Source organism: Pituophis catenifer, unplaced genomic scaffold, assembly GCF_029215685.1.
Source record: "Pituophis catenifer annectens isolate HBS135680 unplaced genomic scaffold, rPitCat1.0.hap2 SCAF_3, whole genome shotgun sequence".
Lineage (NCBI taxonomy): Eukaryota > Metazoa > Chordata > Lepidosauria > Squamata > Colubridae > Pituophis > Pituophis catenifer.
In genome coordinates this window covers 158,552,318-158,573,783 of record NW_027256883.1, presented here as the reverse complement: position 1 = coordinate 158,573,783, position 21,466 = coordinate 158,552,318, and the positions used below count along the sequence as shown (strand labels likewise).

General features: G+C 36.2%; 1 protein-coding gene across 3 annotated transcripts in view; it reads right to left on the bottom strand.

Moving 5' to 3' along the window:
• The window catches only part of EIF2B3 (eukaryotic translation initiation factor 2B subunit gamma), a 95,495-nt gene that overhangs the window by 52,345 nt on the left and 21,684 nt on the right, over positions 1-21,466 (bottom strand). The window lies entirely within an intron of this gene.

Here is a 21,466-nt window from a genome sequence, read left to right as displayed (position 1 = left end):
CCTTTCAAAAAATCCTTGGAAAATTCAACTCTTTCTCTATCCTTCTTAATTGGAAAAGACATGCTACAGATTCTGAAATTCTCATTTGTTCCTATCCAAATCCAGGGCAACTGCAAGTCACATTCAACAACAAAAGCCCCATATGCATTCCATGAACAGCACAAAGCAGGAAACACCTCCTTCATCTGGGCTTGTACACCACAAAAAATAACAGGGTTTTTGTTTATATCTGAGTTTTAAAAGAGCAATTCCAGAAACTGCAAGTTCTTACATGTTAATATTGATTTAATTATCCTGCATAGCACATTTTGTTTGTGTTAAAAAGACCTCCAACACATTTATTAAAATGGAATCATAAATGTTAACTGCTTGCTCAACTACTTAAAGATGACCAAGAGAGAAGATATTTCAAATCATTTGAAAACTTTTTACAAGTAAATGCAACATGTTTTAAGTAAGTTCAGTCTGCATTTAATTAAAAAAATTATCCAGACACTCAATCAGATCATACAAATATTGCAACCATGCCAACAATCAAATACAAATTAAAGTTATGAAAGAATTCTAGAAATACAAACCCTGCAGCACTCCAGCTCTATTCCTGGCAATGAGGACAAATTTCCATGTTAAAACAAATCTAGCCATCAACAGGATTTTACAATAATGCCCCATTTAAGCAAAACTGGCTCCTCCCATTTGAAGGCTAAATTAAGATTAAACTTGCAATTTAACAAATAAATACTAATTGAACAATATTGAAATATTCAGAATTATTCTTTAAATGTTTATTTGTTTAGGTCAGTGATGGCTAACCTTTTCCAGACTGGGTGCCCAAAGCACGTCCGAACCCCCAAAATGCAATGCATGTGCGGTCCCGCGCATGTATGCATGCGCCACCTGCACGTGGCCGCCCCCACAAATGCACACGCGGCCCCTGCATGTCCCCCGCCCCCGTGCATGTGCAGCAGAGACCCAAAGGCCAGCTAGCCGGCGGGAGGTGTGTGTGCATTCACGGCGGAGCTGAGCTGAGGCGACTGCTCGCATGCTCACAGAGAGGGCGCTGCGTGCCACCTCTGGCACACGTGCCATAGGTTCGCCATCACGGGCCTAGGTGTTACCCAGATCAGTTATAGTTACATTATCATAAAGCATAAAATATAAGGCAACAAGATACCTAAACTTAATTAATAGAAAATTCTTTCAGAAAAGGTCATGTTCACATGGCTATCGATTATGATATAATAAAGTATGAATGAGCAATCATCTTACTCCTCATTTTCTACAAGTGATTAAGGCTGATCTGCATGACTAGGCTACCAGGTTAAGTGCTTCTTCAGAGCAGGAACATACAATGACAACCATTACTCAACCTTGCCCCCTGCCTTGCATCCAAAGTAGTGTTTTAGGATTTCTACCATTGTAAGCAGTATGTCCAGTTTGCATTCTGTGTACCTTTATTACAATTAATTACTATGTGCTGCGGTAGGAATGCCCCCTCCTATTCAGTTACTGGTTGAGCTACCTTCTAGGCTAAGGAACAGAAAAAATAAATGGTAAAAAGATGTTTCCTTTTTTTTATTTTTATTTTTCCTAGTCCATGGATTGGTGCACAGTTTGAGGCAAAGCCAATACAGAAAGGTCCATACAAAAGAAAAGGTCTGTCAATGAAATCCACATGTTCTCTCCTAAAAGACTTACTCATGGAAAGCAAAGCCATTGTTGCTTCATTTCCTGGTATAGGCCATAGGAGTTAAAAAAGAGAGGCCACTAATTGGAGGCCACAGTCCAGAGAAAATACCAGGCCCTTATGATGGTCAAAGCAGAGGAAATAGTTGAAATTTGGGACAGGTTTCTTAAACCAATTTTATTTCTGGGAATCGAGCAGCTTAAGAATGCAGTGTGTGAAAAAGCCCTAAGCAAATATGAAAACAAGACTGGCAAAGTCCTAACTGGAAGTTTACAATGGATCCTGCCCAATTTCATACAGTAATAGTTACTGGCTAGTTTAGGTATAATAAACCACTCTTTCAAGTTTAACAGCCAAAGATTATACAGTACTTCCCTAATTACCTTATCCTGTTTTACAGACCAGGAACAAATGAACCCATTCATTAGCATATTGCTTGTTCAAATTTCAGTTTATTAAATTGAACTTTATGACTTAAAATGACCTGAATATTACTAAGGTTTCTTAATTATTTTCTCTTATATATCTTTTGCATGGCATAAACTTAGAGATTAGGTTTTAAGCGAATTTGAAGCCCATGCATGTGGTCATGGACAGCTTTTCATTCAATGGGGCCCAGGCAAGCCATAAGGTTGAAAACCCATGTATTAAGTCTTAAAGTCCAAATTATGGCCACCAGTTTCACTGAGCTAACTAGAAAATTATTTTGGGGCATTGTCCTGAAGAGCGAGTATACAAGGAAGATGACAAAACCACTGATAGAAAGTGGTCTTGTGAATCTAATTTTATTTAATGGTCTCTCTCCAGCCAGCCAATCTAATCTAATCTAATCTAATCTATTTTCTTTATCAACAGGACTTTGGGTAACAGGAGCAATTTAGAGCACAATGTGGCTTCAGAACATGACATGAAGGCAAGAGGTCCACTGAAACTCTGCTATTCAAAGGCAAAGAAGAAGTCTAGCATTGACTGTTTGAATTTACTGCTGAGACTATCCTATTATAGACACCTCTGTTTCAGTACATACCAGATAATTGGCCATTTTTTAAATATTATAATCTGTATATTGTAACTTTCTGCAAAACATTAGTGCCTTCTTTGATTGTTTCTGTTTTTAGAGTGTCCATGAGGAAAGGAATACACTTCCTAAACTCATTGGGTTCTAGTAAATTTTATTGGACCCTGGGGTTTTTAATTCCTTCTTTTTTTTCTACCCAGGGATCCACATAACAATGGAAGCTGTCCTATATTGTGGTTTTTCATTCAGGCTCTGTAAAAACTTATTGAGAACAGTTCTAATATGCAAGAGTAATTCAACAGAGATTAGTCATAGATTGTGCTAATTATATAATAGTAGCATGAAACATATTGGTCGAGTGGTTAAGACGCTAGGCTAGAAAACAATAGATTATGAGTTCAAGTGAGAAGAAAAGTCTTAAAATGAAGCAAAACTCACTTAACAACTGTCTTGCTTAGCAACAGTTAATTTGAGCTCAATTATGGTTGTAGGTCAAGGATTACTTGTAATGTTGACAAAATCTTAAAGAATGAAAGGGTATATCAGTCAGGAAAGAAGAGTCGTACCAAAAGAAGCTTCATATATTTTAGGCCTAGGTTTTGAGCAGAAGGTTTTCAAAGTTATATAAATGGAGATTGAGAACTGGCAGATTTGTGAGGAAAATATCTTCAAGATCAAAAACCACACTTGGATATTTCACATCAAAAAGCAACATATTTCACAACAAAAAGCAAAGGGAAAACCTAACTTTTGTGTAGACATACTGCTGCATCTCACTAATCAATCCAAGACAAAAGAAGAGATATTCCATCATCAACAGGAAAGTGAAAACAGTTTTTTTATTATGAAAAGATAAAGCAAAAGAAGAAATCTCTGCCTCCAACTACACATAATTTCTTAAGGCAAATTCAGACATAAACAGGATATGCTTTCTACTATTTCCAACTTGCAACAAAACAAAAATGTACAAATGCCTCCAGTAAAAAAGTAACTCATTTATTTTTCTCATAGCAAAAGACTAAGTTGCTACTTCAGATGTTTCCAAAAACTGAAAAAGAGAACTCAAATCACCTGCACACTACTTTTTGGCACTTCTGAACAATATCTTGGACCCTCTCTGATACTGTTGAGAAGTGTCAAAAAGGAATGTGAAGTTGAGTCATTCTTTTCATTAACTTTACTGGTACCATCCAAAGTGGCATTATAGATTAAGGACTAAAACAGTAATGGAGCATAAATTCACAAAACTCCTTTAACTGTAAAGCTGTGTTCAAATACTTTGCAATACAGTATATATCCACAGTATCCATGCACAATAGTTAGCAGTTAGAACAGAAGGAAGTCTTTCATTTGAGGATTAGACTCTGCTATCTTCCTCTCAGAAGGCCGCAATGTATTTTAGTTGTGTGATGAGTGAAGACAGAAAACTGCCACAGGAAACAGGATTAAGAAGCAACATTTCTCCTTAAAGCCTTTTCCTAGCTTTCTTCTCCATTTCCATTTTAGACAGCCGTCAATTACACAGAATTTTATTTTAAAAAAATAATAAATTAGTAAATTGCAAGTTAAAACTAGTTGGTATTAGAATCATTATTTAAGGATTAAAAATACCTTATAAAATGATGAACTATGAATGCTGAAGTGTATTACATAGGCTGAATTTCTGAGTTAATATTTTTGTGATAAAAGAAGGTATCTTTCATACAGGTATAGTTTCAAAAGAGTAAGGGTTTTTTTTTAATTGAACTCTCTCTTTTGTTTCTGTTATATTATCTTCGTAACAAGATGAGCCATGCAGCTATAAGATTCATGCCCACCTTTCAAAAGGCCTATTTCATTTCCAATATCATTTAATAACTACTAACTTAGGACTTCATTATTAACGAGTAAGGTACGTATATCACAAAAAGAAGTTGGGATAGAAAATAAGAGCAGAGCATTAGGAAGCATTATAATTTTTGTGCAGATGATACATTTTCCCATCTTGCAAGGATTATTTGCAAAGCGCTTCCTAAGACAAAAAAACCCTCCATATTTCAAATACCCACATTTTCATTAAGAATACTTAGAATAAAGAGGGGACCAAAAGTAATGTTAAAGCATAGAAATGAAATAATTTTGACACAACTGCAACTCAAGCACTCTATTAGGATAAGAATGCTGCTGAATGGAGGAACAAGCCATTATTCTTTCAATAGAGTCTGGTACAGCTAAATATGTGCTCATGGATTCTTCTTCCTGAAAAGCTTTAAAAATTCAATAGCTTCTTGGCCTGGGAAAGAGATGTTCACTGAAATCCAAAAGCCTGGATCAAGCATGGAACACTACATTTACCTGAAGAACAATATTTTCAAGTGCTCTTAAAAACAAAGGCTGTGGGAAGAAAGAAGTCTGAAGAGGCCCCGTTCTCAGGGTTGTTAAGAGTGGCTTAAGCAAATTATATCTCATGGCCACTCTTTAGGGGCAATTCTATACCCATAGTCCAAACCCCTACATTGCAAAAATGGGGAAAAACTATGTCCTTCCAAAAATCAGAAAGCTTGCCAAAAGCCCTTTTTCACAAATGGCTTTCATAATAGTGCAAACAAAAATTGGCATTTCACCTAGATTCCAGATGAAAATTACCAAATATTATTTACTACTTAATACAATTCCTTTCTTCCCTCTGTAAGATTATGAATATGGAATTTATTACACCTTATTTTTTATAAAGTATCCTGTATAACTATTGTGTTACCGACAAACACATTCATAGGTGTTTTTTTTTTTACACACAGGTTTACTCAAAGGGCAAGCAAACAACACAACCAGGAGCTGCAGTGTCATGGCAATGATCCAATAAGGATAAACCACAACCAGGAATGCAGCCAAAATTCCTTCCCTCCCTCTCCCCAACCTCTTTTCTTCTTAACTTTTTGAAGTTGATTAACAAAATAGGTGCACTGAAAATCTGCTCTCTGGGAGCTTTACCTATTTTACTTATTCTTAGACCAAACTCAAAATATGCTTTTATAATTGGCAGATTGCTACATGCAATGTACATTGACAGTTTCTTCCTTTTCTCATTCTGAATTATCTAATTTTAAACTTGTTAGGTTAAACTGGTGTTATATACCAGCATGCAATTGTTCACTTTGCCTATTTTTTGTTATCAAATGTGCGGTATCAATCCAGACCAGATTACCATCGTTCTTCCCTTTCCTCTTCTCTACCCTTGATCGATGGTTTTCTGATATTTATTTCCAATATGGAGCTTTTCTTCCTTTTAAACAATAACACAGGAGAAGGTAAATTTCAGAAAGCAGCAAGATGAGAATAGGGAAATATTTAGCTCATAATTTCTCTTATCTGAATCTAGGAACACATGTTGACTTTGTCACTTTAAAAGGTAGAGGCTGCTGTATGCTCATTTTTATTTAGAGCATACAACTTTGAGGGGTTTGTAGGCATATTTAAAATTAAATGAGTACTCTCACAAAATGACTGCCATGAGGAAGGAGAATAAGGTCTAGGTTGGGATTAGATTCATTCATAAAAATAGCTGCCAGCTGGTAGCAATCACAAAATACATTCAGGAGAAGGCAAACTGGGGAGGAACCTCCTACCATTTTTGCTACCCTCTTAATATGTTCTCAGCTACCCTTAGCTTACCACGTTCTGGGCAGGTGAGCATATTTCCAATAAAGCTTTATATTGCCATCACTCAGCATTTCTAAATTCTAAGAGCACCTATGGGGCCTGAGACATTTGTAGCACGGCTGATTTCTACTTCACTGTTCCCACAAAATGAAAACATTTTTTTAAAAAAATTAAGTCAGGCAATCAAATGCTCTGAGGCTTAATTTTACCCTCCAATTTCTTAAAAATAAAGAACAAAGGAAATAATATGTCTGGTCTCCCATACAGTTCTCCTTGACTTACAATTACAATTGAGACCAGAATTTCAGTTGTTGAGTGAAGCGGTTGTTAACTGAGATGCCCACTTTTCTCAATGACCATAATCTTGATTCTCCCAGTTGCAGTTGTTAAATGACCGTGTGGATCATTTTAGTGGATAGAGCGAAACAGTTGCCTGCTGAAGGAACGCAAGCAGCTCCCCTCCATGGATGGAAGGGGACTCCTGCAGTAGAGTGCAGGAACAGAGCTTGGATCTTCAGGATTCTCCATTTATCCAGCCCAATCCTGGAGTTCCCCTCCCCTCCATGAGCAGACAAACGCCTGTCCTGGGCTTGAAAAATGGAGCTCAGATCTTCAAGATGGTTGCTTTGTTTCTGCAGCCTAGCGCAGAAGTTCTTCTCCCCTCCATGCATGGAACGGAACTCCTGTGCGATGCTGGAGAAACAAAGCTCAGATCTTCATGATCCCTGCTTCATTTTTCAAGCTCAGTGCAGAGATCTCCAATGACTTCCTGGGAAAGCCAGCAGAGAAGATCATAATTGGCAATCCCATGGTTGTGGGACACTTGACACTGGTCATAAATGAGAACAGATTGTCAAGCAACCAAACAGGGTGTGTGTGTGTGTGTTACATTTTACCACGGCTGGAACTGTGTACGTATCATAAAGCAACCTTTCAGAGCCATCATAACTACAAACACTCCTTAATGACTGATTTTAAGTCAAGAACTACCTATACAGCCAATCAGTAATTGCTACAGCAATTCTCTTTGCCTACAAACTCAAAAAATTACAGTTCAGAAGACCACTCACCCTTAGGTGACTTCCCAAGTGGCCTATTACTTTGTAGCATGATTCCTGCTGATATTTGGTTTTTTCAGCTTCCTCAGCCAAATTGCACCACTGTGAATGTGCTGGTTATGCATTGTTAACTCAGCAGCCAATGCAGTAAGTGTAGCAAATTGTCATTATGTAACTCCAATTAGTTCAATCAGTACCCAATGTAACCACAATTCTGAAAACACGTTCACTTGTATGTCTTTTTTAGAAAGCATATTCCTTTGAACTAAAGGATAGGGTTGATAGAAGAGCTTTTTCAAGCTAGCATTTCTTGGAGTACGACAAATCAATTAAACAATTCCCATAGGTGTTTCCAGATAGAAAATCCTCTTGTACTGGCCCTTGTTAAAGATTACTAGATAGTTTAAAATAAAAAGCTACAGAAACTGCTTAGGCTTTGTTATCACAGATTGACAAATGCCTTATGCTATTCTTGCAGTACTTTTTGTAATATTTTCTCTCTCTTCTGCTTCTTTACATTTGCTAATATATTTACAACTCGGACTGGGTGTTAACTAACTGCTGCATTCCAGTCTGGTTTGCATCATGGAGTTCCACAGCTATTGATGAGTAACATATGTCTAACATGTGGCCAAGAAGACTCGGACTGTGTTCAAATAGGCATGGATAACTTCACTGACCTTAGACTCAGTCTTCTATGACACCTGAACAGCACAGTAAAATGATTCTATGAAACTAAACAAGTTAGGAATTATCCACTGAGAAAGATCCTGTAAACATTCAAAAGACCAGGGCATTATCTCTTTTATGGTCTGGTACTAAAGTGCTGGATTACACTTTCATGGTCTATTGTCATGCTGGTTGGGAAAGACGAATTTAAATATGGTACAAAATGGAGGAAAGATAACTTATATAATTTATATGCACAGACACACACTGAGCGTTGACAAAGTAATCTGAAAAGAGCAATTAGATTCACTATTTACTGAAATTCTAATGTAAACCTCCTCCCTCAAAAGGAGCAAAGTAATTAAAATTAAAAACCTACATGTTTTTAAGAAATTGAAATTCCCACTCAGGAAATTTGATTGTTTTTTTCAGCTTTTTCCTTTGAAAGATAACACACACAGAAAGAAGCTCAAATTGTAAGAATGGAGGCACCAAAAGGTCAGTCTCTCCAATTGCACTATAAGGAGTCAGAGCTTTGAAATCCGAAACCATATAGTTTTACAAAGAGGTCTATAAGAGTAAAAAAAACAAAATCGATCATTGATAGGATGTTGTAAAATGAAGTAAATATAGCATGCTTCTCAACTCTTCCAATAAGCAGGTAAGTCAGAACAGAAAAAGTTCAAATTCAGTGACCAGTCTGGTTTGGAGGACTGTCTTACTGAATGTATATACATCCACACAAAAGCAACTGAAGAATCTAGAACAGTGTTTCCCAACCTTGGCAACTTGAAGATGTGTGGACTTCAACTCCCAGAATTCTCTAGCCAGCTTTGCTTCAAGTTGCCAAGGTTGAGAAACACTGATCTAGAACATAATTTGTATGCTCTGAAGTACTTTTCTAGTACAAAGAATACTCAGAGTGTATGTGGCATTATTGCATGTCATATTTTTTCTCAGAAGAATCTACCCAACAACTTCTTTTTTCAGCTTCAGGTGATAACATGGTCCACTAATCTTCTAATTCCTTAAAAACCATGTGGCTAATTTAAACTTTCAATTGCTTTTTATATATAGCAGTTTAATTTATTACAGTGCATTTCTAGCTTATCCCAGATTTCTGCTGAGGTTTTGCATTCATACAAACATAGAAGTCTGTGTTAAAAGAAATTATTATAGCATTTATTAATTATTCCTTGTTAAGAGTATCAATAAAAATAATTATTATATGATTCAGTGAATCTTCTTCTTCAGGTTCTTTGGTTATATAGAGGTTTTAGAAGGATGTGTGCATAAGCAGCCATCATTTAAATATGTTAAGACAGTGTCCTGCAGTTCATACATGATGAAGACAAGAGCTCTTTGGCCTCTACTGTGATCATTTTTACTGGATCTAAATCTATACAATAATTTTCCATTATTTTTATTTATACCTTGGAATGCTCTTTATTTCACTCTCTTCTATCCCATCCTCAACCTAAAGAGTCTCATCATTTCCAACAACTTGCAAGTATTTCCTGAGTCTTAATAGCATGTAATTAAAATGTAAAATTAAAACAATAAACTTTCAAGTGCAGCATTTCTCTAATTCTGAGCTCCAACTACTCTTCTCTGCTTTATTCTATAATTTGCCAACCCCAATAACCCTGCATTATGCATACAGGAAGTTCTCAATTTATGACCACAATTGAGGCCAAAATTTCCATTGCTAAACAAGACAGTTGTTAAGTGAGCTTTGTCCTGTTTTATGACCTTTCTTACCACAATTGTTAAATGAATCACTGCAGTTTTTACCTTAGTTACATGGTTGTTAAGTGAATCTGGCTTCCCCACTGACTTTGCTTGTCATAAGATTGCAAAAGCTGATCACATGACCCCAGGACACTGCAACCATCATAAATATGAGCCTGTTGTCAAGCATCCAAATTTTAATAAACCATGGGGATACTCCAACTACCATAAATGTAAAAAATGCTCATAAATTGCGGTTGTTACTTTGAACGGTCAGTAAATGAATATTGTAAGGCGAGGATTATCTGTATACTAGTGGTAGAGTAAGAGGCAGACTCAAAAGACTTTGGTTCAAATCATCCCTCAGCTGAGATGTTCCTTGAGCAACTTTGCTTGGTCAGTCATTATCTCTCAGCCCAACTTATTATGTAGAGCTCTCGAGTTAATGAACTATATTTTCACAAGTTCCTTGAAAAATGACTATTTAAAGAACAAAGATTTATCAAGGGAATACAAAGCAATTAAAATTACAATAATGTTCATTCCATACTATTTTTGATGGCAGGATTTCAGTCATCTAAGCCAAAGATGTGCAACTGTTTTGGGGATGAGAACTTCCCTGGCCCCTTGAATGGCATGTCAGGCTCTATATTCCACACAGTACAAAATGTCGGGGAGACATCAATGAGGCCAGCACACAAACTGAAGTTGATTTCCTTTAATTTTAAATTATTTCAATTAATTTAAATGCAGTTAATATGATCATGTATTTAATATTTTTCACTCTTACTTTAAAAGGTTAAAAATCCGGGAAGACCTCTAAGCCTGGATCACATCCAAGATTTTCAGGAGCGTATACAACCTTTGGATCTCAAATTGGAAGTCTCTGTTCTAAGGCATAGTCCATAGCAAGAATCCAGAAACAGACTGTTCTTTCTGGGGTTTCCTCTCCTTCCAGCCAGTTTCCCTCTTGAGTACCATATTTTCTGCCTAGCTTAGGAGCATAAGAGACAAGGTAGACACCAAATATGGCTTGGCTCACTTTAAATTTCCTATCCACTCTAGTGCAAAAACATAAAGCACATTGTGTTACATCTCTCTCTCTCTTTTTTGTTCAATGCAATGCAAATAATGTACAATTCAAAGATTAATTGATTGTACAAATAAGTTTATAGTCCTTCTCAAGCAAGGCTTTTTCATGGCAGTTTCTTCAGTGTGTGTGTGTGTGTGTGTGTGTGTGTGTGTGTGTGTGTGTATGTATATATGTAGGTCTTTGGTTATTCGGGTTTTCTCCCGCGTAAAATTGGAGGTTTCTTGGCAACGTTTCGACGAAGTCTCATTCGTCATCTTCAGGCTGGTGTTCTCGGCTTCGTGCTTCTAGGAGCAATGTGTGTGATCGCAGCTGTTTCTTCCTTTTAACTGCCAGTGGGGGTGTGAACTGATTGGGTGGGAGCTTGGCTGTGTTCTGATTGGGCAGGGGTGTGTTCTGATTGGTTGGGGGTTTGGCTGTGCTCTGATTGGATGGGGGTTTGGCTGTGCTCTGATTGGATGGGTGTGTGTTCTGTTTAGGTGGGGGCTTGGTTGTGCTCGGGTCAGTCTGAGTAGCTCAAATCCCCCTGCTACTCAGACTGACCCAAGCACAACCAAGCCCCCACCTAAACAGAACACACACCCATCCAATCAGAGCACAGCCAAACCCCCATCCAATCAGAGCACAGCCAAACCCCCAACCAATCAGAACACACCTCTGCCCAATCAGAACACAGCCAAGCTCCCACCCAATCAGTTCACACCCCCACTGGCAATTAAAAGGAAGAAACAGCTGCGATCACACACATTGCTCCTAGAAGCACGAAGCCGAGAACACCAGCCTGAAGATGACGAATGAGACTTCGTCGAAACGTTGCCAAGAAACCTCCAATTTTACGCGGGAGAAAACCCGAATAACCAAAGACCTACATACAAACACCCGCGAAAACCTCAGAAAACAAACAAATATATATATATATTTAATTTGATTTATATGCCGCCCTTCTCTGGAGACTCACGGCGGCTTACAATGCGTTAAGCAATAGCCTTCATACTTTTGTATATTTATACAAAGTCAGCTTATTGCCCCCACAAACTGGGTCCTCATTTAACCTACCTTAGAAAGGATGGAAGGCTGAGTCAACCTTGAGCCTGGTAAGATTCGAACCTGCAGTAATTGCAGGCAGCTGTGTTAATAACAGGATGCTTTAAACCACTGTACTACCAAGGCTCCTTGGTAGTATTGTGGTTAACTGAAGCCAAGAACATGTAAAGGCATGTGCATGTGGACATTCGTACACTCATTGTTGTATAGGCAACAATCAATTTGCTTCAGAAGACTTCTCCATAATATTTTGGGATAACAGCTAAACTTTACTTATAAAAGTAGGGAAAAATCAATTGACTCTTATAAAAAGAATATTCTCTTAGCCTCTTAACATGCCGTTCCCACTAGGTAGCCCTTTTCTAATCATGATGATTTACAATGCCTTGGAGGTAACTATAAAAAGCTCAACACTGACATACAATCCCTAATTAACCTGAAATATGCACTAACTTTACAGGAGGTATGCAATGTTACAGAATTATACTGTAAAAAATATAATAGAAGTTCATAGAAACAATTTCATGAGAACACCACAGTAACAAAGATTATTGTATTAGTATAGGATCCACTTGTTTAAATTAACCTCCACTGTAAATAACAAAAATGACATAACTAACTTTGTATTTTCTTTGTATTTCAGAGGTGCCTAATACATTTCTGTGCCTGAACAATTCTTTAAATGATTCATCTCTACACTTAAATATGCTTTTCCTCCCACAAAAGGAATTTTAAAGAGGACTAAGTAAAACCACAATATCCTTTTCATACATAAACGGGTTAGGTCTTTTGAATAGAGACTGCATTGTCACTTCAAAGCCATTCTTGCCATTACCCCATACATTCATATAGGAGGTATTCCTTTTTGTATGAGGTAATGAGTAGGCCCGATTGTGGTTGTGATTTATTACTGCATCCTCTTTGGAGTAGCACTGCACCTGCATTTACAGAGATGGGACACCCACGAAGGTGAATGGTTTATTACGGACAGCTCATCCTCAAACAACCCACAGCATTTTAAGGGGAAATGATCCAAATTTAGACCTGCTCTAACAGGTGTCTTTTAGAATACTTTTTTTAAAACAGTTATATATATCTATGGTGAGGCAAACAATTCTTTGCTTATAGTAATTACTCCATGAAAACAAGTATATCAGCTCCACCACCACCTTTGAAGATGAGAAGTAGAGTAAAGGCCAATGGAATTCTCATTATTTTTGTTGCAATATTTTCAGGATCAGACTCAATAAATCAAGTAAGAGTTAAGAGTTCAAATATATCTCCTTTTATTTACATTAGGCATTCTATATTCACTGAATATTCACAGATAGAAGCAAGGAAGTGGGTGAATACAGCTCCTTATATATACAATGGGTGGAGCTAGATATGGGAGTGGTGAATTATGAATACATTAAGAAGTGAAGAATAAATTAACCCGATACCCCGTTCATATACTATTTACACATTAGAGAATAAGGCATTTACATCTGACAAATCCCCCTCTAAATGCCGATTCGTTATGCAACACCAATTACATTCAGATTCAGGACAGTACAAAACATACAACTTAGAAGTTAAGTATTTATGCTGCTTAGAAGGTAAAGGTTTTGTCAATATGTCAGCTAATTGTTCTGAAGTTTCACAATGCACTGCTTTAATAAATCCATCCTGAGATAATTGTCTCACATGTTTAAATTTTATATCTATGTGTCTGGACCTTTGTCCAATGGCGTCAGATCTAGATATTTCAATAGCTGCTTTATTGTCTTCATGCATAACAAAAGGCAAAGCAGGTTTTTTCCAAACATCTGAAATCAAATCATTAAACCATACAAGGTTATTTGCAGCTTTGGATAAACAAACATATTCTGCTTCTGTTGTTGAAGTGGCCACTAATTCTTGTTTACCCGTGTACCAGTAAACTGGACAGTCATTTAAGAGGAATATATAACCAGATGTACTTTTTCTACATGAGGTGTCTCCAGCCCAGTCCGCATCTGCGTAACATGTAAGCTTTGGTTCTTTATTATCGTTAGGTTCCAACATTAAACAAAAGTCTAGTGTATTTTTCAGATATCTTAATATTCTTTTAACAGCTTCCCAGTGGTACATTGTTGGCTTGCTGACATGTCTGGATAATAAATTGAGGGGTAAAGCGATATCTGGTCTTGTCCAATTAGATATATAAAGAAGTGAACCTATGACTGATCTATAAAATGTGTTATCTTTGAATTCAGGGGATGATTCATCAGCATTTCTTAGAAAGTCAGTCTGCATAGGAGTATCACAAGGTTTGGCATCACTTAGATTGCATTTGTTTAAGAGCTCTATGATCTTATCTCTCTGAGTAAGTTTGAATCCTTTTTTAGTCTTATTAATTTGAACACCAAGATATTTGTTTACTTTGCCTAAAGATTTCAATGAGAAATGTTCATTTAGCTTAGTTACAAAAGTTTCTCTTCTCTCTTTATGTTTTCCTATGTATAAAATGTCATCCACATAGATCAATACAAATTCTATGTAATCATCACCCTTTTTGACAAAGAAACAGTTATCAGCAGTGGTGGCATTGAAGTCCATGGTTTTAAGTACTTTTACTAAACAATCATACCATCGTTTACCAGATTGTTTTAACCCGTATAAACTCTTGTTTAACAACCAAGTCTCATTCTTGTTTGTGTATTGACTGTGAGGTGCTCTTACATATATTTCCTTATCTAGTTTTGCGTGTAGATACGCAGTCTGTATGTCATATTGGAATACATCGAGATTGAGTGCTGATGCTACCACTAGAGCTGTTTTGACACTCTCAGTTCTTACTGTGGGGGAATACGTGTCAGTATAGTCCTCCGGATATTTCTGTGCATAACCTTGTGCAACTAGTCTAGCTTTGTATAGGGTATTGCCTCCCTCTAAGTTCTTAATTTTATATATCCACCTGGTACCAATAATTGTTTTATCTTTTGGTGCAACTGCAGGTGTAAATACATTTAACCCTTGTAAGCTTTCCATCTCTTTTTTCATTGCTAATTCCCATTTTTCTTTTTCTTTACGAGGGAGCTTTAACACTTCCTCATATGTATTAGGTGTTGTTGACTCACCATCCATATGCATTATATAATCCTTGTATTTATTAGGCATCTGATTTCTGGTGTTTCTAATTGTTTTTTCAGGTTTACTATTGTTATCATGCAAATATCTTGCTTCCTTTTTTGTTAGTGTGTCTGTCTTTATTTTGTGTTGGCTATTTGTCCATGTTTTGGTTTTGGTTTTATATTTGTTGATATTTTGCTTTTCTATAGTCCCTTTCTCTTGAGATTTTGTATCTTTGTTGTTACTTGGAAATATTTCATTAAGATGTATTTTAGACCAGTTGGCCTGTTCATGGAACACAGCTGTTCTGGAGACTATAAATTTGTTATTATTATCAATGAATCTGTACCCTTTAGTGCCTGTCTCATATCCCATAAATCTGAGTCTTCTGGACACGTTTTCTCCCTTTCTTCTTAATTGCTTAGGTATGTGTACGTCTGCAGTGACTCCAAATATGTGCATGTGTGCTAATTTTGGTTTTCTATTATACATCACTTCATATGGTGTCTTATTTACAATGCTGGACCAGGTTCTATTCTGTGTGTAATTGGAATAATGTAGGGCTTCTGACCAGAATTGTTTGCTTAAGCCAGCATCTTCCAATGTGCATCTAATCATGGTTTGTAATGTTGAGTTCTTCCTCTCTACAATCCCGTTCTGGAACGCAGAGAATGGACTAGACGTGTAATGTAACATTCCTTTGTCCTTTAACCATTGGGAGAATTCTTTAGACATGAATTCACATCCCCTATCTGTCATGATTTGTTTTATTTTGATATTGTGTTGTGTTTCTATGCGTTTATAAAATTCTTTAAATTTTTGAAAGGTTTCATTTTTGTGTTTTAATGTATAAACAAATCCATAGCGGCTATAATCGTCTACTATGGTCAAGAAGTAACGTTTTCTATAAGTGATTGATGGAGTTAGTGGACCAACTAAGTCCATGTGTACTAAATCAAAAATTTTGTTGGTTGATCTAGTAGATTTTCTTGGCCTGGGGCTAGTTTTTAGTTTTGTAGATTTACATACTGAGCATTCCAAATAGTTTTCACAATTTTTTATTTTAACACCTTCTGCGTGTTCAGTCATTTTTTGTACTACAGGAAAACTGGCATGTCCTAACTTCCTATGTAAGATGTGAGCACACTCATCATGAATTGGCTTACCTATTTTTGGTTTTTTTTCATTGTGTGCATCTTTGTGATCATGAGATATTTTACATTCATCATTGTCACTGTTGCTAATGTTTCCATCATCTACTTCAATACAATCTTCCATATTTGAATCAATGTTGTGCAACCATTTTTCCTTTGTTATTAGATAAGGTAGGCCTCCTTTAATCATCACAGTGCCTATATCTATTTTATTTTTCTCCAAAGTCGCTTTTCCTTTAGAAAAAACAATGTTAATATCAAAATCTCTACTTAGTTTTATGGCACTTAGTATGTTATGAGGTATTTCAGGTATTAGCAATACCCCCTCTATTTTTCCTAGACCAGGCAAGGTTACATTCCCTCTACCTAATACTTGAACCTTTTCTTGGTTAGCTACCTTTATTACAAATTTATCTTCTACAAATGAAGACAATATATTTTTGTTATTAGTGGTGTGATTAGTTGCTCCAGAATCAATAAGCCAATTATTGTTCTCATTCTGCTGTATGTTAGTGTTGTCTTGTTTATTTAATCCATTCAGTGAACCAGATTTTCTATCCTTTGAATTATCTCTGCCCCCTCTATTCTCTTTGTAATTTGGTGGGCTTCTATATCTATGTCTATCCATGGAAGACTGTCTATAATTGTATTTGTTTCTATATTCAGACCTATGTCTTTCTTTTGAAATTTTGGGGCAATCTCTTCTATTGTGTTCCCTGGATCCACAGTTATGACATTTAAATGTTTCATTATATTTTTCTTGGAAAGCTACTTTCCTATATGGTTTGTGTTCTATGTGATTGTTAGAACGATTCCTTCTTGAATTGTCTTCTGCTATTAATTTATTGGATAGACTTTCTATGGATAAGTATCCTAGATTGATTGTGTCTAAATGTGACATATAATTGTCCCATGATGGATCAAGTGAGTTGATAATAACACTTTTCATTGTTTGGTCTGAGATCACCTCCCCCCTTAAATGCAGTTCAGCTCTTATTTTGTTTAAAGATATTAAGTGCTCACTTATGGAAACCCCTGGTTTTATCCTAGATGAAAAGAAATCTTTAGACATCCTTGTGGTGGTAGCTACACTGTCACTGTGAAACAAATTGAACATGCATTGAATAATTTCTGAAACAGTCAGATTTTGCTTAATGCTGTGATACATTGCAGGAGATACACTAGATATTAATAAGAAAAATGCTCTATGGTGTAAACAGTCTATTTTTAGAGTCCAAGGTCTTTTTGGGGGACTAGTGATAAAAAACAGTAAGTTTTCCTTCATAAAGACAACCTGGAGCTGCTGATACCATTCTTGTAAATTAATGCCATCTATCCTTAGCTTTGGGAAGTCACTGGGTAAATTTCCGACATTATTAAGTCCATTACTTACAACCTGAGGTAGTCCGTGGTCTCGTAAATGCAGAAAGTTACAAAACGGCGTGGGGATGCTCGCAACGAGCCTGCATGGTCTTCTCGTCAATTCATGTCTTCCCGGACCGTCTGCGTAGTCTTGCGCATGCGCGTTGTCCATTTCTTCCCTGGAGTCGTCGTGAGAGGTTCTCCTCGTTGCGGCTCGCTCGTTCTGCTCCTCCTCAGACGAATCGGTCTCTGGCTCGATCTTGGGAGTCCTGACGATGGCGGCTGCTCTTCCTCTTCTTTTGAGGGCGTTGGTGCTTGCTTCGGTCTGTGGCGTGGGGCGGTATCGGCAGGGCTCTCTGGGTTCGGGCGTCGGCGCTCTCGTAGTCAGGATGGGAGCAGGCAGGTCTTGAGGCATTGGCTTGCTCGTTCGCTTCTTCGTTAGCTTTTTAGTAATTCTTAGTTTTGGCCCAAATGCAGCAAAAAGCGTTTTCATTGCTGATTTTATTTGATTGTTTGTTGAATCACCTTCACTTTCTGATTCTGATTCTTCTGAGGTGTTTGAATCTTCTTTTTCGTTTTCGTTGTCTGATAATGTTTTTCGCGCCAGAAATTTTGAATTGAGTTTTCTGATTGGCTCTGCTTCGCTCACCCTGGAGGTCTGTTGAAACCAAGATGGCTGCCATTCAAAATTTCGTGCGGGATCACCGTTTTTCTTCTTCACAATAATTTTTTCTGCAGTCATATCACTCACTATTTTTGGGTCTTTTGATTTTTCATTAGTGATGTGCTTCTCTCTCGCTGCTCCGCTGTTCTTCAGCATATCTTGGAGTTTCGCGATGAGGCTTTCATCATTCTTCTGGCTCTTCAATAGTTTTAATATCTCTGACCTGAGTTCGTTATTCTCTATTTCGATTTCCTCCTGATCATCATTTTCATCTATTATTTCTTCGTCTTCAGTGGTGTATTCTTCGGATTCTCTCGAAATCGCGTTTGTGGATTCGTTGATTATTTCTTGTTCTGTTTCCATTTCTTTGCTGTATGCCCTGGTGTTGGGCCTATCTTTCTTAGACATTTTTAAGTATTTATTGAGTCAATTAACCATCCTCTACTACCAGCTTGTTGCAATATTTTCAGGATCAGACTCAATAAATCAAGTAAGAGTTAAGAGTTCAAATATATCTCCTTTTATTTACATTAGGCATTCTATATTCACTGAATATTCACAGATAGAAGCAAGGAAGTGGGTGAATACAGCTCCTTATATATACAATGGGTGGAGCTAGATATGGGAGTGGTGAATTATGAATACATTAAGAAGTGAAGAATAAATTAACCCCTGATACCCCGTTCATATACTATTTACACATTAGAGAATAAGGCATTTACATCTGACAATTTTTCAATGCTGTGGCTTGCCAAATGCTTAGAAGGATAGAGCTTAGTGAAGTGAGACTTCAAAGTACATACCAAATACCCAGATCCAAACTGCTATCCAATATTTATCCTCAGGATAACACAAAGGTGGAAATTCTATGCCTCTCTAGAAACACTGCCTATAGTGAGTGATGCTATGAATTATAGTTCAGCAAAATTTGAAAAAACACAGATTTCCTATTCTGGTTTAACATAAAGGTAATTCAACGTTTCTTCCTTTGGCATAAATTATGACTTAGTGTTTGGGTTATCGCAGCTAACATTTGAAACCTGGCAAGTGACAATGGAAATGAACAAATCTAGTGTAAATACAAAATCCACTTTTCTTATAGCTGTCTTCCCCAGCAGCCTTTCACAACTTGGCATATTCCACATATATTTTGCACATGTATTTCCCATTCCCAGAATTCTCCTAGCTATTGCTGAGAATTATGGGAGCTAAAATCCATGTATCTAAAGAATATCCAATTTGGATATTCTCCAAAACTGAATTTTCACTTGACTTTGGTAGAATGGTCTTTGATTACCATGATACTAATATCCTTATTGGTCAATGAAAGCGCTAACTATATCTTCCTAGGCATTTTAACTATGAGTTTAAGAAAACACTTGCATTTTTTTCAGAACCAAAGATTAAAAAGTTAAGAATTTCCCGAATCACATTCAACTCCTGATGTTTGTACATTCATGTAGTTCACAGCAGTAGAAAAATGTTACATAAGGGAATTGAATTTAGTTTCAGAAGCTAAGCACATTTTAGATTCCAGTGATAAATAATATTTTAAATTGAATTAGAATTATCTAGTAAGGACTGATAGCTAAGTAATTAAGTTTTTATAATTAAACAAAATTGTTGTTACTATTTGAATATAGACAATTTTCTTCCGTGTGTAATATAAGATCTAATTCAATAGCTCCTTGTTAAGCGTCTACTAGGGATGGGCAGGCTATAAATATGGTGAAAGGAAGGAAAGAATTTGTTATTACTCAAATCTGTACACTTCAAAATATAATTATCCTAATCTCTTATCTCCAAATAATTTCTAGAAATCATTTAGAATCATTCATTTTTTATGAACCAATTCCTACAGTAAAATAATTTTGAAAAGTCTGGTTCCATATTCCTGTTCTACCAGAATTTAAAGTAATATAAAACAAAGGGTTTTTTTCCCCCAGCAGTGATGCCTAATTTAATTCTACAGGGAAGCTCGATTTGATCTACTCTGTTTGCTTAGCATCATTATGCTAATTTTTTAATTCATCATTTGGGAATTTTGATAAGCAGCATAAAGAATTATTCAACATGTTTTATTCATTTTAGTTGTATAGCCTGTTTCTTACTATTCCTCTTAGTGATTTTATTTCTTTGTTTGCTAAAAACAAAGTAAAACAGAAATGTCTGAGGAATAATTAGAATGCCCCTACACTGATATGTAGGAAGAGAAAGACACAGTTATTTTTAAGCCTAAACTAAACCAACTAGTTGGCTGTGTTGCTTGTTATACTTTTAATTTTAATTCTTGTAATCAAGTGGCAAGTTAATGATATCACAATGATTCAAGTTTATATCCTATCACCCAGGGTCAATTTAAGGTTAAGTGGCACCTAAATTGAATAAAATAGATACACACATACATACATGTACCCCATTTATTTTAATCCTACTTGTCTACTCTATAAATCTATAATTTTATTTGCTTAGTGATTTTACTTTATGCTAGTTTATGTCTATAATAGAAAATAATGCTAAAGCTAATTCTGTAATTCTACTTCATTCGGTTAGAAAAGGTTAGAAAAGAAAATGCCTAGAAAACGTTTTTATTATTCCAATTAATGTTGCCAAGCAAACTGAATTTGGAACTTCACCATGTTGCAGAGAATCTCACTACAAGATTAGTATTCAATGTTAATTGTAATGTTAGAATGCAATCTAGAAACACCACCTTTGAAAGGAGCATTAATGCAATGCCTTTTTAATAAATTCTTCAGGGGCTCAGATTTTCATAATGTGCTTTATACCAAGTTAGAAAATAACAACAATAGATAAAATAATCAATAATATATGTATTCATATGGAAAATTCAGAAAATATTATTCTTATATTCACATATTGAGATATTTGTTTGCACTTTTTCTTATTTCTTCCTTCCCAATTTCACTTTATCAGTAAAAGTTTCAACAAATGAAAATAAAATGATTCTACTGGCTTCCCATTCTTGCAAGAATGATGAAACAGATGGAAAACAAAGATAAAGAAATTGCAGTAAAAGGAACAATCAGGATAGTAATTTAGCTTCTGTGGGAGAGAGTTAAAGGGTGTAAGGTTTACCCCATTTTCTCCTGGATTAATAATAAACTGTGAACTAGCTATGGGAAATAAAGAAATTGTTCAATTTCACATTACAATTTTATGGTGCATATTATTGTGAATTAACTTTGAAAAACATGTAAAAACCATAAATACACATCATCACAAAACATCACAAA